The sequence below is a fragment of the Notolepis coatsorum genome, assembly GCF_963971535.1.
Source record: "Notolepis coatsorum genome assembly, chromosome: 6".
Lineage (NCBI taxonomy): Eukaryota > Metazoa > Chordata > Actinopteri > Aulopiformes > Paralepididae > Notolepis > Notolepis coatsorum.
In genome coordinates, this window is record NC_140170.1 from 147864808 (window position 1) to 147886610 (window position 21803).

A 21803-nucleotide genomic window follows, 5' to 3' on the forward strand; every position below is an offset into this window, starting at 1 on the left:
ACGGCTGCAGAAGTGGATTTGCGAATAGCATGCAGCTGCAGAGCCGCAGAGCCAGCGGCGCTTTCAGGTCAGGTCCGCTCAACAGCGCCCCCCCACCCAACGGCTGAAAGCTGTGACCAGACCTGAAAGCACCGATGGCTCTGCGGCTCTGCAGCTACATATGCTTCTAGCAAAATCCAGCATCCAGCCCGGCTGTTTGCAATGGGAGCAGCACGGACTCGGGACTTATTTTATTTGGAAAATAATGACTTTATACGCAAAAGTAGCCTAGTTTTAAGTTAAAATATTATAAATCTACATGCCTTGAGGATGTCATTCTTTATATAGCCTGCCTATCAGGCAAAAAAAAGTATTCTAACGGAAACACTGATACCGTGATATATACCGTTACCGTCTATGCTTCAAATTATACTGTGATATAAATTTTAGACCATACCGTCCACCCCTACTGTGTAGCTGACTTGAACACAGATCTTCCGCTATCGAACATCTATGCCCATATCTCCTCGTGAAGGAATACTCTCATTTGGATATGAAAGAAGGGGCTACACGGTGACAGAGAGATATCCACTCGTCCAGAAAACACAGGGATCACCAGTGTTAATGGTCGCGGCCCACTAGTTAAAACTATAATGGGCTTCAGACCAAGGTCTTCTGTCGCCTAAGAGGCTGAACAAAGGACCCTAGCCTCGGGCCGGTTTTCATAAACATTGTCAATTAGCCCCCATAGCACTAACAGACAAGTGGAGCCTGCCAGCAAAACATAACTCACCAAACCTGGAACCCACCGCTTCTCACAACAGCGGCGCGTCCTACAGCCCAGCTGTGTCTTTACCGCAACCAACACACAGCAAGGACTGCAGTTGGAAAAGCATGTAGCGGCGCGAACTCCCAATACGAAAACCGGTGGAGGATTTTTAGAATGATCATCATCTTCCAGACACTCCAGTACGAAGACAATATCGCCGTATTTTCTCGAAAATAGTGAGAGAGAAAATAAAGATATGATGTCAACGTATCCTTGCTTTCCAACTCTTCTCCTACCATCACATCACTTCAAGTGTGGGGATCTACCGAGGCACTTCCTTGTGGTGAAAGCGAGAAGGAGGCGAGTGGGTGGCCCCACCCCTGCTTATATGGGTAAGCTGATAGGGGTGTGGTCAGACAAATATTGGGATTAAAGGTACATTGTGGTCTTTATTCAGTGCGTGTGCACGTGTGCGAGGACAGTGCAGAAAGTGACGCCGAGCGAGAGCTATACGATACAGAACAGTTCTGGCTCTGCTCGTTTATTTTCGATCTTTTGGCGCTTTTTTGGTGGACAAACCACCGCACATGTGCACCGTGACTCGTGACTGGAGTCTAGTTCTGCTAGCACACATAGCCTACTGTGTACAGACGGTATCAAACTGTATTTTAAATTAGAAAGCAAACAAAATAAATGGACAAGAGAAAAATAAATCTCAATTTGGTCAGTATTGTCATTTGGACAAGCAAAGCCATTACTTTAAGTTGCAGGCAATAAAGACAAGTCTGTCCACTGTCTCTGTTTTAAAACTGCCCTGTTGCAGGTCACAAAAAAAAGGTACCCCCACAGATAAGCTTCAATCATGTGGCTATCAATTGCATAACGTACGGTTATGTATATAACCATAGTTATATGAGCATAGTGACGCTCTGTGTCTACTGCAATACTCTTCCATATCAGTATTAGCACTGAATAAATTTTCACATGCACCTTTACATACCTCATCTGCCTGGCCACACCCCCATCCGCTCCTCTACATAAGCAGGGGTGTGGCCATACTAACAGCTCCTTCCCAAGTCTTTCACCACAAAGGCAAGACCACGGGGTCCTCAGTGAGTCCGACGCAGAGCGTCACTATGCCCATATAACTATGGTTATATACATAACCGTACGTTATATATCGCATAGCTCCGCTCTGCGTCTACTGCAATACAGGAGCTGAGCAGAGCGGAAGCTCGACAAATGTACCCGCTGAGGCCCCCCACAACCATCAGAACCGGGGAGGACCCGAGCCCCCGGACCCCCCTAGCGGAGGATGGGAGGGTATCGGATCCGACTGTGCGAAGAGGAGTTTAGCAACTCAAACGCACAGGGTGAGCAGACCGTGGGACTTACCCACGACTACACAAACTCGCAACCCACATGCCACTAGGGAACGGACGGAAGGAACAAAAACCCCCGTTACAACCCCTAATATCACGGGGTCAAGATCAAAAGCCCAACCCTGTGGCAAGGCCGTAGCAGCGGAGCGCGAAGGAGGACCCAGACCCAGGAAGGGACTGGACCCCCCCGGAAAAGGGGGCCTGGAGAGGCCAACGACGCCGCAGCATCAAGACCCCACCAGACGGTCACTAGTGACACCACCCCCCACATCGCCAGCGTATTCGGACAGGGCCCATCCAAGAGCAGGCCCTTCCCCCCTACAGCACGCCGCCCCGAAGCACTCAAGAGGCTACACCCACAGCGGGAGCAGGCAGCGCACCGGGGAGACGACCCCCAAAAGAGGTCGATCCCTCAATCCAGGCAACAGGCCACTCGACCTGAGCCTGGAGCACTGCGGACTAGACAGGCGCCAAAGGGGTCTGCTGAAACAGCACCCCGGCGGAAGGGGCGTATGCTGGCATGTTGTGCACCATGTCGCAGCCTCCACAAAAAAAACTCGATTCTCTAGAGGGGCCGAGGCAGAGAAGGCTGACATGATTGGCAGACGTCATGAAAGGTGCGGGGGCACACTCACAGGTAGACAGGGCCAAACCCGGCCTACCCCGAGAGTTGACTGCACTACCAACACACCAGGGAACCAACCACTTCCTTGGTTCTAACATGAGGCAGTTGTTCCTATAACCCCCCAAAAAAAACTCCAAAACAAAACTGCGGGTATACACTGGCTATACCGCAGTACAAGTGTTTCAGTTTTCAAAAAGGGGTTAACCCAGGCCAACGGGTCGACGAAAACAATTTCGAACCCGGGCCCGGCGGACCGGGACGTACACAGGGATGCCAGAGGAGTTCTACAAGAACCACCTCAACAGCCCCCTCCCAGCCCTGCCTAAGCAGGAGAAGAGAGGGGCGAAAAATAATGGAGAAGGACCAGGCTCCCTCAGCACAGCGCAAGGTACAACACAACATGGACCAAGCAACAGTGAGGGATAACACGTAGTAACACAACCACGAACATCTCCATAACGTCAAACCCTGCAACGCCCGGGCCGACCCGGCATTTTTCCCCCCGAAAAAAGCACAAGTCTGTCAGGGTACCAGAACAGCAGATCTGCGCCCTGGCGGACAACGGGTTAACTGACCTGGTCCGGCGCGACCAGAACCAGTCCCATGCCCTAATCACGCTGCCATCCCCAGTCCATCACAACAAAAAAGGCAAAAGTACACTCTCACTACCGTAAGAGGAACGCCGTTTTTCATAACGAGAGAAGACACAAGTCCTCGATTAAGTACTGGCCACAGGCCTTGCTAAGTCCACATGACAGCGACCAAACAATCTTTTCTAGAAAAAAAATGCTTCTCTAAGCAGGAGCACAACCCCAGCAGAAGCTGAGGGGTTACACCGTATCCCCACAAACATAGTAAAACAATATATTGTAAACAAAATCATGTTTGAGGGGGGGGGGGGGGGGGGGGGGCAGGGGAAAACCGGGGGGAGTAGCCCTCACCACCTTACCCCTGATACGACTCGGTTGAACAGGTACAGCCCTGTTAATATGTGAACACGCCACCTGTTTATTGTCATCACAAGCTGAGAGAGGGACTCACCCCTCGATCACATGCCACTATGCATAGCTTTGCAGGGTTATTAACCCAGCCAGTTGTGAGCTCAACTACATTGCCTAACGTTACATGAACACACAACTTCTCATCATACAACAAAACCAGTTCATTTTTACTCACGTAAAAAACAACACCGTTTTCTAGGTAGAGAGAAAGCTATACTAGCGATCAAGACAATTCACACACAACACATGTCGCATCCCCAAATGTAGTGAAGCAACATACGTTTTGGTTATTACAAAACATTCAGAAGGGAAGGAAGGAAGAGGCGTTAAGTGTCCAAAGGACCCTTACCTGCACCAATGAACGCAGGCTGAGAGGACCGCCACACTGGTCTCCACGTTGACGAAGGTCCTCGCTGGCGGAGCAAAAGAAGCTAAGACGCCCCCCTCCAACAGCCGATCATGGTGCAGGGCCAACTACATCCTCTGTCAAAGATGATGTCGTAGTCAGAGTGTTATGGCCTGCTATTCTCACGGCTAATGTTCAACGGTGAAGCATAAGCTAACAGCTAACTCCCGGTTAACTGGTAGCATCAGGCTAACGTTCCCAGCGGAGCGAGCATACAGAGCTAGTGTCGCAGCTAACAGCTAACTGGCTAACAGGTAGCACAACCCAGCTAGAACGCAAGCCAAGCAGCTATCACCGAAACTGTACAACGAGAGAACACAATATAGGCCAACACTTCAGACAGCCGCTGTCTGTCCCTCTCCTCATCCGAAGAGAGAAGAGGAAAGAAGTCAACACAGTCTTCAGAACGGTGATTAACAGACACAGCGGTGCCGGCACAATTCCCTCATGGGCTGCAGCCGACTAGAGTGTGGAGGAATTCTTATAACGAAAACACCAAACCCACTTCCCTCGCGCTGGGTAACTTTCACCTTGAAAGGTGGGGCCTCGCACGGTGACAGAGAGTATCCGTTCGTCCAGAGATCCGGGGGTTTGAACCGCAGATTCGTACACAGTCCCAGGCAAATAGAGCTCCCGATGAGGAGCTCATGTAGCGTTTGACGTCAAACCAGAACCCTCTCCACGCCGCTAAGAGGCAGCAAAAAGGGTACCAGCCTGGAGCCGGCTTTCATAAGTCGTGTAGCCATTCCCCCCATAGCAACTAGTGCACTGCAACCCTGCCCGAGCCTGACGGGGCCCTACCCGACCCGACGGGTTCGGGCTGGGTAGGGCTTTGTTTTTAAATAAATAATTCGGGCTCGGCCGGGCCGGGCAGCGCCCTCTTTCTTCTTTTTTTTTATTCCACGCTCGCTATACTCATATAACTAGGGTTATAGGATAACCTTAAGTTTCTGTTTCAGTTTCACGCCAGCTGTCATCACAGATCAGAGAGTCAGAGACTCGTGTCTCTCTGAGTCGTGATGGATAAGTTAACAGATATGGAATTAGGGAAAGGGAGAGCTTTTGAAAGTTCCCAATGCGTCTGGAAAGCTGCATTTTTGGAAACATTTGGATGTAATTACCGCAGCCCGCAGGGAGAACTCGAGGGGAGTAGAACAGTGATAAAGCCCTCAGGTGGATGATGAACAAATGAACCGGACCGAAGTGGAATTGGTTGTTTTGAAGTTGGAATATAGCCAGTTGGCTAACATTTTAATTTGTTCTTGGATGTATGTAGCCGGTTGGTGAAGTTTTGTTAACGTTGTTCAACGCGCTGCTGACATCAACAGCGAAGTGGTGAGTCTGATTATTATTATTTGCTAGTGTGGGTCGCCGCTGCCCTGTTCTGTTGTGTTTTCATTATATAATATAAATGTTGCTCTGATCGAAATCTGATTTCAGTTTTCTGTTTGTTTGTATAGTGATTTTCGTTTTTGTTTATTTATTAAGTTAATATATAAACAGTGTTTCGAATATCTAAAACAAAAATGTATATTTGGCTATAATATAATGCTTGTTAGTTTTCAGCGCGATATGCGCCTATCTGTTATTTAGGCAGACCTATTGGACATTTTCGTTTTTGTTTATTTATTATGTTCATATAAAACCGTGTTTCGAATATTTAAAAAAAATTAAAAAAAAAATTAAATTTAAGTCTAAATTAAAAAAAAATCTGGTTTTCATTCGGGCTAGGGCTTCAATGTTGCATTACAGTCGGGCTTATTGTCGGGCAGGGCCTGAACGTCATGGGCTCGGGCTGGGCACAGGCTTAATTTCAAGGCCCTTGCAGACCACTAATAGCAACACAACTGGCGCTCGCATATCAAAACCATCACTCACCCGGAGAGGCAGCTAGCTCTCACAACAGCCGAGCGCCTCTCAAGCAAAGTCCAACTGCAGCAGCGGAGATAATACCTGTCCAGCTGCAGCTTGGAGGAATGCAGGTGGGGATTAGGCCAGCGATGCGAGCCCCTAATATGAAAATGCCGGTGGAGGTCAGAATGATCATCATCTTCTAGACACCCCAGTGGCGAAGACATTATCACTGTATTTCCTCGAAAATAGTGAGAGAGAAAACAAAGATATAATGTCAACGTAGCTCATTCATCGTAGCTCCTATTCCTTTCTTCAATATTTCAGCAATCTCAAAGTGTGGTACATGCAGGCACTTGCCGTGGTGAAAACTAAAGAAGGAGCTGTTAGTATGGCCACACCCCTGCTTATGTAGAGGAGCGGATGGGGGTGTGGCCAGGCAGTGCATGTGAACATTTATTCAGTAATAATAATGATATAGAAGAGTATTGCAGTAGACGCAGAGCGGAGCTATGCGATATATAACCGAATCCTTCCAACAAAGAACCATATAAATTGGTTTTAGGTTTTCCAGACAAGTGATGTTTTCAAATCTCCTTATCTGAAGCATCAAGTAGCAGTATTGTGTGTAATCACAGTTAAAAGACAGCAGAGGTTATGTACATTCAGATGAGGCATCATATATCATGAATTACAAGTGGACAAAATGATTTGTCTAAACGCTTCAAATGGTCTTGGCGGGGTAGAAACAAGTGCATTTGTTGTTGTGTGGAGGCGTAGTAGAGAGCTAAGAAATAAGTATATCATTTGCAAGTGTTAATATCTGCTGTTGACCTTATTTGCATATGCATCACCTCTGGCTTATTATCCTAGTTTAATTACTTTTCTGGCCTTCAGCTTCCAGATTCTCATTTGACAAAGGCATTATGTAACAGCTACAGCTTACCATGCAATACTAATAGGGAACAAGCATGACTGGAGAAAAAAATGTATCTTTCAGAAAATGGAGAAATTAAAGAGCCCATATTATGGGTATTTCCCTGTTTAATATTTTCATTTTCTATTTCCAAACATTTGCATGTTGTTATGGTCAAAAAGCCCCTAGTTATAGCTGGACAGGCTGTGTCATTCAGAGGTCAGGCTCAATCACCAAATTTCCCCAAGGGGATTAATAAAGTATCCTATCCATCCATCCATCCATCCATCCATCCATCCATCCATCCATCCATCCATCCATCCATCCATCCATCCATCCATCCATCCATCCATCCATCCATCCATCCATCCATCCATCCATCCATCCATCCATCCATCCATCCATCCATCCATCCATCCATCCATCCATCCATCCATCCATCCATCCATCCATCCATCCATCCATCCATCCATCTATCTATCTATCTATCTATCTATCTATCTATCTATCTATCTATCTATCTATCTATCTATCTATCTATCTATCTATCTATCTATCTATCTATCTATCTATCTGTGTTGCTGTACTTCCTGGTTCACGAAATGCACATCAAACTGTAAAACTAGGCATTGCAGCTCAGATCCAGTAATTGTACAGTATGTATTATTTCTTGCCTAAAACATATTTTAGTAAAAGATAAAAAGAGAACGAAAAAGAGAACGAGAATAATTAACAAGCGAGCCACCATCTTGACAAACAATGATAAGTTAGTCAGGAGTCCATAACATGTTTTTTTGTGAACAATAATAAACATCAAATTACATATATGCTAAGAGTAAACTATTGTGTTACAGAGTAACGTAGATATTAATGGAAGAAAAGGCTGGACTAAAAACTAGGCATTCTAGCAAGAAACTAGGGATTTCTAGCAGTTAAGGAACATTGGGCCTCATTCACCAATACTCTCTTATTATGTTTCTTATATTCTTTCGTACCTGTCTAAAAAAAAGTCTAAAAAAAGACATCTTCCCCACACGTTGGGGACTCAGAGTGAACTTGTCGTCGATTCTGTCTCAGTCGGTTCCAAGATAAGTCTTCCAAGAGAACTCTTTGGAAAATATTCGGGAATGAGACCCAGTGTTCATTAGGGATGGGTATCGTTAGGATTTTATCGATACTACTACTCTTATCGATACTGCTTAACGGTTTGGTACTTTATCGATACTCTTATCGGTTCTTTTTAAAGATTATTTTCTTTTTTTTGTTGCATTTTTACAGCTTATCATGGTCACAGGACCGACAGAAGAGAGGGAGAACGGGAGAAGATGTGTGGGAGGTCATGCGATAAATCCGTCCGGGAGCGGGAGGCGAACCCGGGTCCATCGCGTAGGTCTGCATCGCAGTATGCGGTGTGCCACTGGGGCGCCCTTATCGGTTATTTTTTATTATTTTGCAAGACATTCTTTTTTTATTAAGAACAGAATCGACATTGCTTTATTATTATTTTATATAACTATATTACTGCACATGCGGCTACTTTTTGATCAATTAATACAAGCAGTCAGATAAATGAACTATTTGGGGACTTATTTAGAAAGTTCTTAAATCAGAATGTCCCACCCAATACTCAGCTGTTAAAAACGGTGCAATACTCCATTTTATTAGTAGATACTTTTAAAACAATAGCCTGATGCTGTATTTTCCATGAGTTGAGTGGATGCATGACCGGAGGGTGTGTGTGTGTGTGTGTGTGTGTGTGTGTGTGTGTGTGTGTGTGTGTGTATTTGTGTCCTTTAAACATTGTCTTTATGTGGACATAAATAAAGATTCTAAATGTGTGCGTGCGCGTGCACACTTTGCGTAGTGGGCGTGTCAACAGAACTCGCACCAAACAAGGCATAGGGAAATAGTCAGACAGACATCCCAGAATTATTTCATAATACAACGTTTCTGAATGGATATTTGGATTAAACCAAGTTGTATGCAGTGATGAACGGTCTTTCCCCGCGGAACACAAGTTACGTAACGTTACACGGGTCTCGACTTGCGCTATCTAACGATAGCAGTGTAACTTAATGTTACACAGGTCGCGCTATGCATGCTTTTTTCAAACGTTTCGTTTTCTCCGCTATGATGAGTTCTGCTCTGCTTCAGCACGGATATAACCTCTCAAGTACCCGTATGCATGTGTGAGTGTGAGCGTTTTAGTGTGTAACTAACAGCCGCGCTCCTCTGGCAGAGGAGAGAGACCGAGGGGGGAGAGATATAGAAAACGGGCAGTAAGATTAGTTCGCAACGTTTAAATTCCTCGAAAAAAAAATTGTGAAAAGCGATTGAAAGGGTTGAAATCAGTACTCGCAAGAGTGCCCCCAAATATTTTCCTCTACTCGCACAGGCTCAATTCTGGCGCAATATGCGATGCCCTCGTCGCACTGTACAGCCCTGCAATTGTGCAGTAGGTTGGGAAATACCAGATCTGTCACCTGTCATCTCTCTCTGAAAGGTCCCTGTGGCTAAAACCCAGAGTGCGCTCAGAACTTGTAGGTGTGGAGCAGAGAATAGAAGAGAGGAGAGGAGAGTGGGGAGGAGAGGAGAGGTTGTAAATATGCGTTCTATGCGTACGGCCTGGGCAGCCAGCATCTAACTGTTCTAACAGCAATATATAATCCATTTCAGAAGCAGAATGCATGCAATTATAATTATTGAATTATTGAAAAGTTCTGGGTTTATAAAGTCGTATTTGGGGGTATTTGGGGGCAATTGACCAATGGTTTGCTTTCAACCGATGAACTCCTTCCTCTCTCACCTTTTTATATATTTTTTTTTATTGTATCTACTAAAACTGTATTGTATTGTATTGTTTGTTTGTTTTGTAAAGTGTCTTTGAGCATTAGGAAAAGTGCTATATAAATCTGATGTATTATTATTGTTACAAAGGATCAGATTAAACCGAATATATATATTTATTTATTGATATATATTGCATAGTATTTGTATATCGTTTGATATCCCTTGTATATTCCTTGTACATATACACGGAATATCCCTTTAGCCTACTACAGACCATAATATTTCATTCTCCTATTGGACAGCGGTCCACCGGCGCCAGGGACCGGCCTCCGGAGTCAGGTTCAAAGTCACCGTCAAGACGTGTCTGGACATGCCCGGCCTTGCCCAGGGATACGCGACAGATATGAGATTGGCACTAGTTTGTTCACCGTGCGTATAAATACGGCGCAGGTGAATACAGAAGCACTTACCCTTAGTATGTTACCCAATAAGTTGAAGCCTCACCCACGATACAACGTGCGGTGAAGTATGGCCTGTTTGGCCCCAGAATAGAGCATTGAGACCGCGTGCGAATTAATAACTGAATTGTCAGAGTTTGGCGCTATACCGTCGAGTGCGACATATTTCTATTAAGTCAATAATAGTCTATTTGTGTATAGTGTATCGTGCGGCTAAAGTTCTACAGTGACCAGCATCTCCAACGCTTCCTCGTATTAGCTAGAGTTCTTATCCAGGCTGGGCTGACCACATGGCGCTTTCACCCGAGGAGACCTAGACGAGAACCGTATGGACATGTACACTGGACTACATAGCCCTTTGCGGCTGGAATATATTTGCTTTGGTCCTGTGATTTATGGAGCGGATAATCGCCGACGCCTGCACGTGTTGGAGGCCGACTAGCTTTCTTCACTGTGGAGCTACAGTCTACGGAGAACAGCTGTATTCGTCTGTGGATCAAGAGGCTATTGCACTGGCTCCTGTACCTGGAGTCTCCTTAGTCATCGTTGACCAGACTCTCTACTACCGACAGATCTTCTACCCCTGCTGGCTTACAACCAGGGGGAACCCTTCCAGTATCTCCCGCTATATTACTAGTGTACCATAGATATAATTCCCTAAGATTCAGGTTGTATAATTACCTCCTGCGTAACCAGAGAATGGACATTCATTGTTGATTTGCCTACGCACATTCCTTTGCCTTACAAGTGCATTCAAAGAATAATGTAAAGTATATTATGTACCTTTTGCTCCATTAAATACTTGATTATACCTTTGTGTGGAACCGATTTCATTGTGGGAAGTGTTCATCATATTCATATATCGTGTACTGTATGGCCAGTAATTAAAGTACATAAAGCGGTAGTGGTTTAATGATACCATACTTATCAATACAGTCAGGGAATTGTACCCCTCAGTTACAATTATTATTATTATTATTATGAATGGTAGGCTTTTTAAAATGTTTCTCATCTGGGTAAGAGTTTCTTATCTGGGTAAGAGTGCTCTCAACCACTCTTAGAATTGATTGATTGATTGATTGATTGAAAACTTTATTAACAGATTGCAGAATGGGTACAGTACAGTACAGCTCAATACATACAATTGTTAAGGGGATGCAGACCAGAGAAACTTTCGTCTTGTTTACATCAGGGTCCCCCATTTTCAATTCATCGTAACATATATGACATATATGACATACAGATAGACAGTACTGCTACATCTATACATTTATGACATACCAGATTTGCAAATACAGTACTGTTTGTGATACAAAAAGAGTCCAGAGAAAAAGTATATACATTTGACGTAGAAACTGTACATTGGAGGAGGTTGGGTAGGTGGGGGGGGGTACTGTACATTGGAGGTGGATGGGTGGGTGGGGGGGGGGGGGTATGGGTAGGAGTGGGGGGGGGGTTGGGTATAGGAGGGGTGGGTGGGGGACACTGTACAACTGTACAAGCAAAACTGTACATTGGAATATTGACAAGACCATACTTGGTAATTTTTACTGTACATTGGAGGGGGTTGTGTTAGGACATTTACAGGGGCCAGTTTCGAATTGCAGTCTCCCGTAGGTGTTTTTTGAGAGTGTTTTTGAAAGTGGGTAGTGATTCACATTCCTTTACAGCTTTGGGTAGGACGTTCCACATTGATGTGGCATAATTGCGAAACGTGTTTAGTCCCTTGTTTGAGCCGAATCTGGGTTTAACATGATTTGTGGAGCTCCCTCTGGTGTTGTGATCGTGGTATTCACTGACCTTTGGGAAGTATTTTGACATGTACATGGGTACCTTGGTTGTGTCGTGTATCTTGTAGACCAGGCCCATTGCAAGTTGCTGTACTCTGTCGTCTACTCTAAGCCATCCTAGGTTGTCAAAGTGGGCAGGGGTGAGGTGGGTTCTAGGAGTAAGGTCAAGCAGTAGTCTGACCAGTTTGTTTTGAGATGTTTGTAATTTAGTTTTTAGCGCCTTTGTTCAAGTTTCAAGTTTCTTTAATAGTTGTCATACAGAAGTACAGAATACTTTTGTACAAAATGCTTCTTACTGTTGCGCTCCAGAGACTGTGCATGACAAGATAAGTATGAAATAAAAACATAGTAAAAATTAGAAGAAAAAAAAAAGAGGTCACAGTGTTCAGTTTAGACATATGTACAATGTTCGTAGACGTAGTTACCATACAATATACAATACTGTGCAGTGTACTAATATACAATACTATATAGTGCAAGGCATAAATGGACAAGGTGCAGTTTAGGTACAATTCACAGTAGGTGTACGAGTTGTAGTGCAAATCCTTTATCAATAAATATAAAGTGTAAGTGTGTTTGTGTGATCTAAAGTGTGGAGAGTGGGTGCTGCAGTGTGTTGTTTGTTTGAGTGAGTGTGTGTGTGCGTGTGGGTGTGTGTGCTGTGTGCATTTGATGGTTGTTGCATAGTGATTATTGTTCGTTTAGCGATTATTGTTCGTTTAGCAGCCTGATGGCCTGGGGATAGAAGCTCCTTCTGAGTCTTTCTGTGCTCGCCATAAGACTCCGGTATCGCTTGCCTGACGGCAGCAGTTCAAAGAGGCAGTTGTTCGGGTGGCTCGAGTCCTTAATAATTCTCTTAGCCTTCCCCTTGCACCGCTTGTTGTAAATGTTCTGGAGGGTGGGAAGCCCCCCTCTAATTGTGCGTTCGGCTGAACGTGTCACTCTTTGTAGTCTGCTACGGTCTTGTGCAGTGCTATTCCCAAACCAGGAGGTGATGTTGCCGGTCAGGATGCTCTCTATTGTACATGAGTAGAAGTTCCTAAGGATCTTCTGACTGACTTGGAACTTCCTTAGGCGCCTGAGGAAGTAGAGGCGTTGTCGTGCCTTCTTCACAACACTGTCAATGTGTGTGGTCCATGTCAAGTCCTCGGATATGTGGGCTCCGAGGTACTTGAAACTGTTCACTCTCTCAACTGGTGCCCCGTCGATGCTGAGGGGGCTGTAGTCCTTGACCCCCGACCTCCTGAAGTCCACAATCATCTCTTTTGTTTTGCTGACGTTCAGGGAGAGGCAGTTCTCCTGACACCACTGTGACAGGTTCTCTACCTCTTCCAGGTAGGCCCTTTCGTCGTTGGCAGAGATCAGGCCCACCACTACTGTGTCATCAGCAAATTTGATGATGGTGTTGTTGTTCCGCTGTGCTACGCAGTCATGTGTGTACAGGGAGTAGAGGAGGGGGCTCAGAACACAGCCCTGGGGGGCCCCTATGTTGAGCGTGATGGATGAGGAGGTGCAGTTGCCGGCTCTTACCACCTGGGGTCTGCCCGTCAGGAAGTCCAGGACCCACTGGCACAGGTCATAGTTCAAGCCCAGGTCCCTGAGCTTGGCTATGAGTTTGGAGGGGACTATGGTATTGAATGCTGAGCTGTAGTCGATGAACAGCATTCTCACATAGTTCCCCTTCCTCTTGTCCAGATGTGATGCTGCTGTGTGCAGCACATGGGCTATGGCGTCCTCCGTGGACCTGTTGGGGCGATATGCAAATTGCAGAGGGTCCAGGTTGATGGGGAGGGAGGAACAGATGTAGCCCTTCACTAGCTTCTCAAAGCACTTCATGGCTATGGAGGTGAGGGCTACAGGGCGGTAGTCGTTGAGGCAAGCGGGCGTAGATTTTTTGGGTACAGGGATGATGGTGGACTTCTTCAGACAGGTGGGGATGACGGCCTGTTCCAAGGACAGGTTGAAGATGTCAGTGAATACCGGGGCCAGTTGGTCGGCACAGACTTTTAGGACGCGGCCGGGGATGCCGTCCGGTCCTGCTGCCTTCCTGATATCCACTTTTTTAAAGATCCGTCTCACCTCATGCTCTGTTACCCTGAACACTGAGTCTCCATCAGCAGACCCCCCCCCCCCCATTGCCGTGGTTTGTAGGCTGGTGTTGTTATTCACAGCCTCAAACCTCGCATAGAAGGAGTTGAGATCATTTGCTAAGGAGATGTCACTGTTCAGTTTGAGGGGGGTTCCTTTGTAGTCTGTCATTGTTCTGAGGCCCTGCCACATGCCTCTAGAGTCAGCCTGTTCAAACTGAAGTTCAACTTTATCCCTGTAACGCCGTTTTGCCTCTATTACTGCTCTCCTGACGTTGTATCTTGCCATCTTGTGTTCTTCCATGTTGCCTGTCACCAGCCCGGTGTTGTATGCTGATGTGCGCACTTTCAGAGCCTCACGGACGGATTTGTCTACCCAGGGCTTTTGGTTTGGGTAGATATTAATTTTGGTGGTGGGGATTATTACTTCTACCTGAGTACAGACATAGTCAATCACCGTTTCGGTGTATTCGTTAATATTGGCTGTGTTATCACGGAGTACACTCCATTCTGTGCTTCCCAGCACTGCTTGGAGTGACTCTACTGACGTCACGGTCCAACGTTTAACCTCTCGCGAGACCACCGGCGTTCGCTTGAGACACTGTTTGTACTTAGGCAAAAGAAAAATTGCAGCGTGATCGCTTTTACCGAATGGACTAAGAGCCTGTGACTTGTACCCATTCTTAAATTGCGAGTATACATGGTCTAATATGTTCTCGCCTCTGGTGGGACAGGTCACATGCTGATAGAAATTCGGCAGCACCTTTTTAAGACGCGCGCTGTTGAAATCCCCCAAGACCAAAATGGCCGCGTCAACGTTAGCTGCCTGGAGTTTGTTTACCTCGTCGTGAAGTTTTGAAAGTGCGACCTCAGTGTTCGCGTGTGGTGGAATGTACACTCCGATGAGGATGATGGACGTTAACTCTCTTGGGAGGAAGAAGGGTCGACATTTTATCGTGATAAACTCCAGGTCTGGGGAACAGTGGTTAGACATTTCCTTTGTGTTGCCTAAATCGCACCACTCCTTGTTTATCATGAAGGCGATGCCGCCTCCTTTCTTCTTTAGTGACTCTAATGCCGTCCGGTCTTTTCGTAGAACGAAGAAGTGATCTGCCGGTTCTATTGCATGATTCGGGACATCTGGACTCAGCCAAGTTTCTGTGAAGCAGAGGACGTTACAATCCCGAATGTCCCTCTGGAATTGGATCCTTGCTCTGATGTCGTCCAATTTGTTTCCTATCGATTGCACATTGGCCAACAATATGCTGGGCAATGTGGTTCTGTGTCGTTTGGACCTCAGTCTGTTCCGGACCCCGGCTCTCTTTCCTCGTCTTCGCGGCAGCTTTTTTTCTTGTCCGTGGCCGGCATAACAAAGGATCTCGGTGGGCCATTTCTGCTGTTCAGCGATCCGATCCAGAGAGCAATCCAAACGGTAAGTTTTTCTTAATCCAATGTCAATGATTGACTGACGGTCATACACATATAATGCACCAACAGTTGGTGCAAATAAAACTCCTAATACTATAAAAATTAACAAAATAAAGCACAGTCTCGTCGGAGCGATCAGAAAGGCAGCCATCACAGCAGCGCCAGTTCAGAGGTGCTTTGGTACCATGAGGTGCAAGCATAGTCGTAGTACCCTTGAATGAGTGCTCCTGCCAGAGTCTTCAGGGTATTCTTGTTTACCAGTGAGGAGATCCGGTACAAGAATCGAGTTTGTTGGTTGACTTTTTTTATTACATTGGATGCCATTTTGTCACAGGAAACATTTGCCTCTAGGATGGAACCCAGGTAGGTAATATCTTCTTTCCTTGTGACAATATTGTCACCCACTGTAACTGAGAAGCCGTCGGTCTTGCTGAGTTTGTTATTTGAACCGAAGAGAATGGACTCTGTTTTGCCCATGTGTAATGATAGTTTGTTATCAGCGAGCCATATGCAGATTTTGCCTAGTTCTGAGCTGAGGGTTTTTTCAACCTGTAACTTGTTCTTGTCAGAGACCAGTAGGGCTGAGTCGTCCGCAAACAGGAACAAGTTGCAGTCACAAGCTGACGACATGTCATTTGCATAAATTAGGAACAGTAGCGGACCTAGTATGCTTCCTTGTGGAACACCACAGCTTACTGTGAGGGGGGGGGGGGGATAGGGTACCGTTTACCTCCACCATCTGCTCTCTCCCCTCCAGGTAGGATTGCATCCAGCTCACTGATAGACTATCAAAACCAATTGCTTTTAGCTTGTCAATCAGAATGGTGTGATTGACAGTGTCGAAGGCCTTTTGTAGGTCCAGCATGACCATGCCGCAGTATTTTCCGCAAGGTATTTTTCGACCTGTTCGTATACAATTTTTTCCATGACTTTCGAGGTGGAGGTAAGGATAGAAACAGGGCGGTAGTTGCCTGGGTCTAATTTACTGCCTTTTTTGTGCAGGGGTGTTACTCTCGCAATTTTGAAGTCCTTGGGGACGTGTCCCTGTTTTATGGAGAGCTTTATTATGTGTGTGATGACTGGGGTGATGGCGGCTGCTGCGTCTCTGAGGAATTTGGAGGGGATGTTGTCATGGCAGGAATGTGGTCTTGCCTAAGAGAAAATCAAAAATAAGAAAACATTGCTGAATCCCAGGTAAGAACAAAATAAGAAGAAATGCTAGTTAAGAACAAAATCTGTTCTTATATCGCTTCATGAATGAGGCCCATTGTTTTATGTCTAAGATAATAACTCTCTTTGGAGTGGACTTTGTATTTTGTAACTCTGCAGATGTTCTACATGCACCTCCAGCTATATAACATGCTAAGGGTAAGGGAGAAATATAAAAAGCATAATATGGCCTCTTTAATTAGCCTTGTACTACTGTGTACTGTAGAGAGTGTTAAAATCAGGGATAAAATTGACCGAAGTTCCTATATAAGCCAATGCTTTATTGTACAATAACCTTTTAGAGAAGAAATGGCCTAACAATCATTAAGTTCAAGTTCTTTAATAGTTGTCATACAGAAGTACAGGATACTTTCATACAAAATGCTTCTTACTGTTACGCTCCAGAGACTGTGCTTGACATGCTTGACATAATGTCCATCTCAATCACTTAAAATACTGATCCACTGAGCCCATCCCTCTACTAAAATTGATTGAAATACCATGATCACCTCAGATGTGTGATTTCCTGAACGACAGCTCCATCGTGCCATAATAAAGTGTCTTGATTTTTTATTTACTGCATTCTCTTTCTCCTCTCTTGATGCTGTGTTACATAAAGGTGCTATAGATAACATGTTTGTTTTTTGTTTGTTTTTTAATAATACATCCACAGAAGGTGCAGAATTAAAGTATTGCTTTTCCTCCAAAAATGAATTCCTCATTTAAAAAAGAATTTGCAGGTCCAAAATGAATGTTGTTGCATGCATGTAATTTTGTTATGCATGCCCCCCCCCCCCCCCCCCCCCCCCCCCCCCCACCAGTTTGTTTTGAGATGTTTGTAATTTTGTTTTTAGCGCGTTTGAGGTGCTTTGGTACCATGAGGTGCAAGCATAGTCGTAGTACCCTTGAATGAGTGCTCCTGCCAGAGTCTTCAGGGTATTCTTGTTTACCAGTGAGGAGATCCGGTACAAGAATCGAGTTTGTTGGTTGACTTTTTTTATTACATTGGATGCCATTTTGTCACAGGAAAGATTTGCCTCTAGGATGGAACCCAGGTAGGTAATATCTTCTTTCCTTGTGACAATATTGTCACCCACTGTAACTGAGAAGCCGTCGGTCTTGCTGAGTTTGTTATTTGAACCGAAGAGAATGGACTCTGTTTTGCCCATGTGTAATGATAGTTTGTTATCAGCGAGCCATATGCAGATTTTGCCTAGTTCTGAGCTGAGGGTTTTTTCAACCTGTAACTTGTTCTTGTCAGAGTCCAGCAGGGCTGAGTCATCCGCAAACAGGAACAAGTTGCAGTCACAAGCTGACGACATGTCATTTGCATAAATTAGGAACAGTATCGGACCTAGTATGCTTCCTTGTGGAACACCACAGCTTACTGTGAGGGGGGGGGGGGGGGGGGGATAGGGTACCGTTTACCTCCACCATCTGCTCTCTCCCCTCCAGGTAGGATTGCATCCAGCTCACTGATAGATTATCAAAACCAATTGCTTTTAGCTTGTCAATCAGAATGGTGTGATTGACAGTGTCGAAGGCCTTTTGTAGGTCCAGCATGACCATGCCGCAGTATTTTCCGCAAGGTATTTTTCGACCTGTTTGTATACAATTTTTTCCATGACTTTCGAGGTGGAGGTAAGGATAGAAACAGGGCGGTAGTTGCCTGGGTCTAATTTACTGCCTTTTTTGTGCAGGGGTGTTACTCTCGCAATTTTGAAGTCCTTGGGGACGTGTCCCTGTTTTATGGAGAGCTTTATTATGTGTGTGATGACTGGGGTGATGGCGGCTGCTGCGTCTCTGAGGAATTTGGAGGGGATGTTGTCATGGCAAGAATGTGGTCTTGCCTAAGAGAAAATCAAAAATAAGAAAACATTGCTGAATCCCAGGTAAGAACAAAATAAGAAGAAATGCTAGTTAAGAACAAAATCTGTTCTTATATCGCTTCATGAATGAGGCCCATTGTTTTATGTCTAAGATAATAACTCTCTTTGGAGTGGACTTTGTATTTTGTAACTGCAGATGTTCTACATGCACCTCCAGCTATATAACATGCTAAGGGTAAGGGAGAAATATAAAAAGCATAATATGGCCTCTTTAATTAGCCTTGTACTACTGTGTACTGTAGAGAGTGTTAAAATCAGGGATAAAATTGACCGAAGTTCCTATATAAGCCAATGCTTTATTGTACAATAACCTTTTAGAGAAGAAATGGCCTAACAATCATTATGATCAATGCTTGACATAATGTCCATCTCAATCACTTAAAATACTGATCCACTGAGCCCATCCCTCTACTAAAATTGATTGAAATACCATGATCACCTCAGATGTGTGATTTCCTGAACGACAGCTCCATCGTGCCATAATAAAGTGTCTTGATTTTTTTATTTACTGCATTCTCTTTCTCCTCTCTTGATGCTGTGTTACATAAAGGTGCTATAGATAACATGTTTGTTTTTTGTTTGTTTTTTAATAATACATCCACAGAAGGTGCAGAATTAAAGTATTGCTTTTCCTCCAAAAATGAATTCCTCATTTAAAAAAGAATTTGCAGGTCCAAAATGAATGTTGTTGCATGCATGTAATTTTGTTATGCATGCCCCCCCCCCCACCAGTTTGTTTTGAGATGTTTGTAATTTTGTTTTTAGCGCCTTTGAGGTGCTTTGGTACCATGAGGTGCAAGCATAGTCGTAGTACCCTTGAATGAGTGCTCCTGCCAGAGTCTTCAGGGTATTCTTGTTTACCAGTGAGGAGATCCGGTACAAGAATCGAGTTTGTTGGTTGACTTTTTTTATTACATTGGATGCCATTTTGTCACAGGAAAGATTTGCCTCTAGGATGGAACCCAGGTAGGTAATATCTTCTTTCCTTGTGACAATATTGTCACCCACTGTAACTGAGAAGCCGTCGGTCTTGCTGAGTTTGTTATTTGAACCGAAGAGAATGGACTCTGTTTTGCCCATGTGTAATGATAGTTTGTTATCAGCGAGCCATATGCAGATTTTGCCTAGTTCTGAGCTGAGGGTTTTTTCAACCTGTAACTTGTTCTTGTCAGAGTCCAGCAGGGCTGAGTCGTCCGCAAACAGGAACAAGTTGCAGTCACAAGCTGACGACATGTCATTTGCATAAATTAGGAACAGTAGCGGACCTAGTATGCTTCCTTGTGGAACACCACAGCTTACTGTGAGGGGGGGGGGTAGGGTACCGTTTACCTCCACCATCTGCTCTCTCCCCTCCAGGTAGGATTGCATCCAGCTCACTGATAGACTATCAAAACCAATTGCTTTTAGCTTGTCAATCAGAATGGTGTGATTGACAGTGTCGAAGGCCTTTTGTAGGTCCAGCATGACCATGCCGCAGTATTTTCCGCAAGGTATTTTTCGACCTGTTTGTATACAATTTTTTCCATGACTTTCGAGGTGGAGGTAAGGATAGAAACAGGGCGGTAGTTGCCTGGGTCTAATTTACTGCCTTTTTTGTGCAGGCGTGTTACTCTCGCAATTTTGAAGTCCTTGGGGACGTGTCCCTGTTTTATGGAGAGCTTTATTATGTGTGTGATGACTGGGGTGATGGCGGCTGCTGCGTCTCTGAGGAATTTGGAGGGGATGTTGTCATGGCAAGAATGTGGTCATGCCTAAGAGAAAATCAAAAATAAGAAAACATTGCTGAATCCCAGGTAAGAACAAAATAAGAAGAAATGCTAGTTAAGAACAAAATCTGTTCTTATATCGCTTCATGAATGAGGCCCATTGTTTTCTGTCTAAGATAATAACTCTCTTTGGAGTGGACTTTGTATTTTGTAACTCTGCAGATGTTCTACATGCACCTCCAGCTATATAACATGCTAAGGGTAAGGGAGAAATATAAAAAGCATAATATGTCCTCTTTAATTAGCCTTGTACTACTGTGTACTGTAGAGTGTTAAAATCAGGGATAAAATTGACCGAAGTTCCTATATAAGCCAATGCTTTATTGTACAATAACCTTTTAGAGAAGAAATGGCCTAACAATCATTATGATCAATGCTTGACATAATGTCCATCTCAATCACTTAAAATATTGATCCACTGAGCCCATCCCTCTACTAAAATTGATTGAAATACCATGATCACCTCAGATGTGTGATTTTTTCTGAACGACAGCTCCATCGTGCCATAATAAAGTGTCTTGATTTTTTATTTACTGCATTCTCTTTCTCCTCTCTTGATGCTGTGTTACATAAAGGTGCTATAGATAACATGTTTGTTTTTTGTTTGTTTTTTAATAATACATCCACAGAAGGTGCAGAATTAAAGTATTGCTTTTCCTCCAAAAATGAATTCCTCATTTAAAAAAGAATTTGCAGGTCCAAAATTAATGTTGTTGCATGCATGTAATTTTGTTATGCATGCCCCCCCCCCCCCCCCCCCATATTTCCCATTTCCCCATGTGGAATGCACCTAATTGGATAAATTATGCTGGTGCTCTAGTGCAACAGTTAGTGGCTGAATGTTATCTATAACACCGGTGTAACAGTCTGAGCAATTTATTAGTGTAAAGCCTCAGCTAAAAGAAAAAATGTAAATGTGAATGTAAAAAAAAGGAGATTACAATGTTATTTCCATGAAATTGGGGGTGATTTTTGTCAGTTGTCATTTTCAGATAAACGAAGAAGTTGTTGACTAATATACACAAAATGGCTACCGAATACCTCAAGGGTGAATAAAACTAGCGAGAACAGAAGGCCCCACGAGGCAAAAACACTGTCATGTTGTCCTGTAAGTTCTTCTTCTTTCTTCGCCAGAGATGTCCTCCCTCGAGAAACGTCAGTGAATTACCCATATGAACCAATCTGAATAACATATGTTTGGGATTTGCAATGTCATTTCGCAGAGAGTCGACATTCCATCGGAAAAGTCGGAATTTCATTGCTCCGGGTTCCCGGGTGGCCGCAAGGGCAGTACAAGGTGTACAGTGGCAAGTAGATTGTGGAAAAATGCAGAGCCAGTTCCATTCCAGGGATTCTGATAATGATCTCTGACATGTCATAAACTGAAGAGAATCCCAGACGGAGATGACAGAGAATGCAGGAGGCTGCTCTGGGGACTGCTGAAGGACATCGCTGTA

At 44.5% G+C, this 21803-nt stretch overlaps 1 protein-coding gene across 1 annotated transcript in view; it reads right to left on the minus strand.

The window, feature by feature from the left end:
• The window catches only part of cntn3b (contactin 3b), a gene marked incomplete at both ends in the record, with an annotated part of 270445 nt that overhangs the window by 248175 nt on the left and 467 nt on the right, over nt 1–21803 (minus strand). The gene's annotated exons all lie outside the window — the stretch shown is intronic.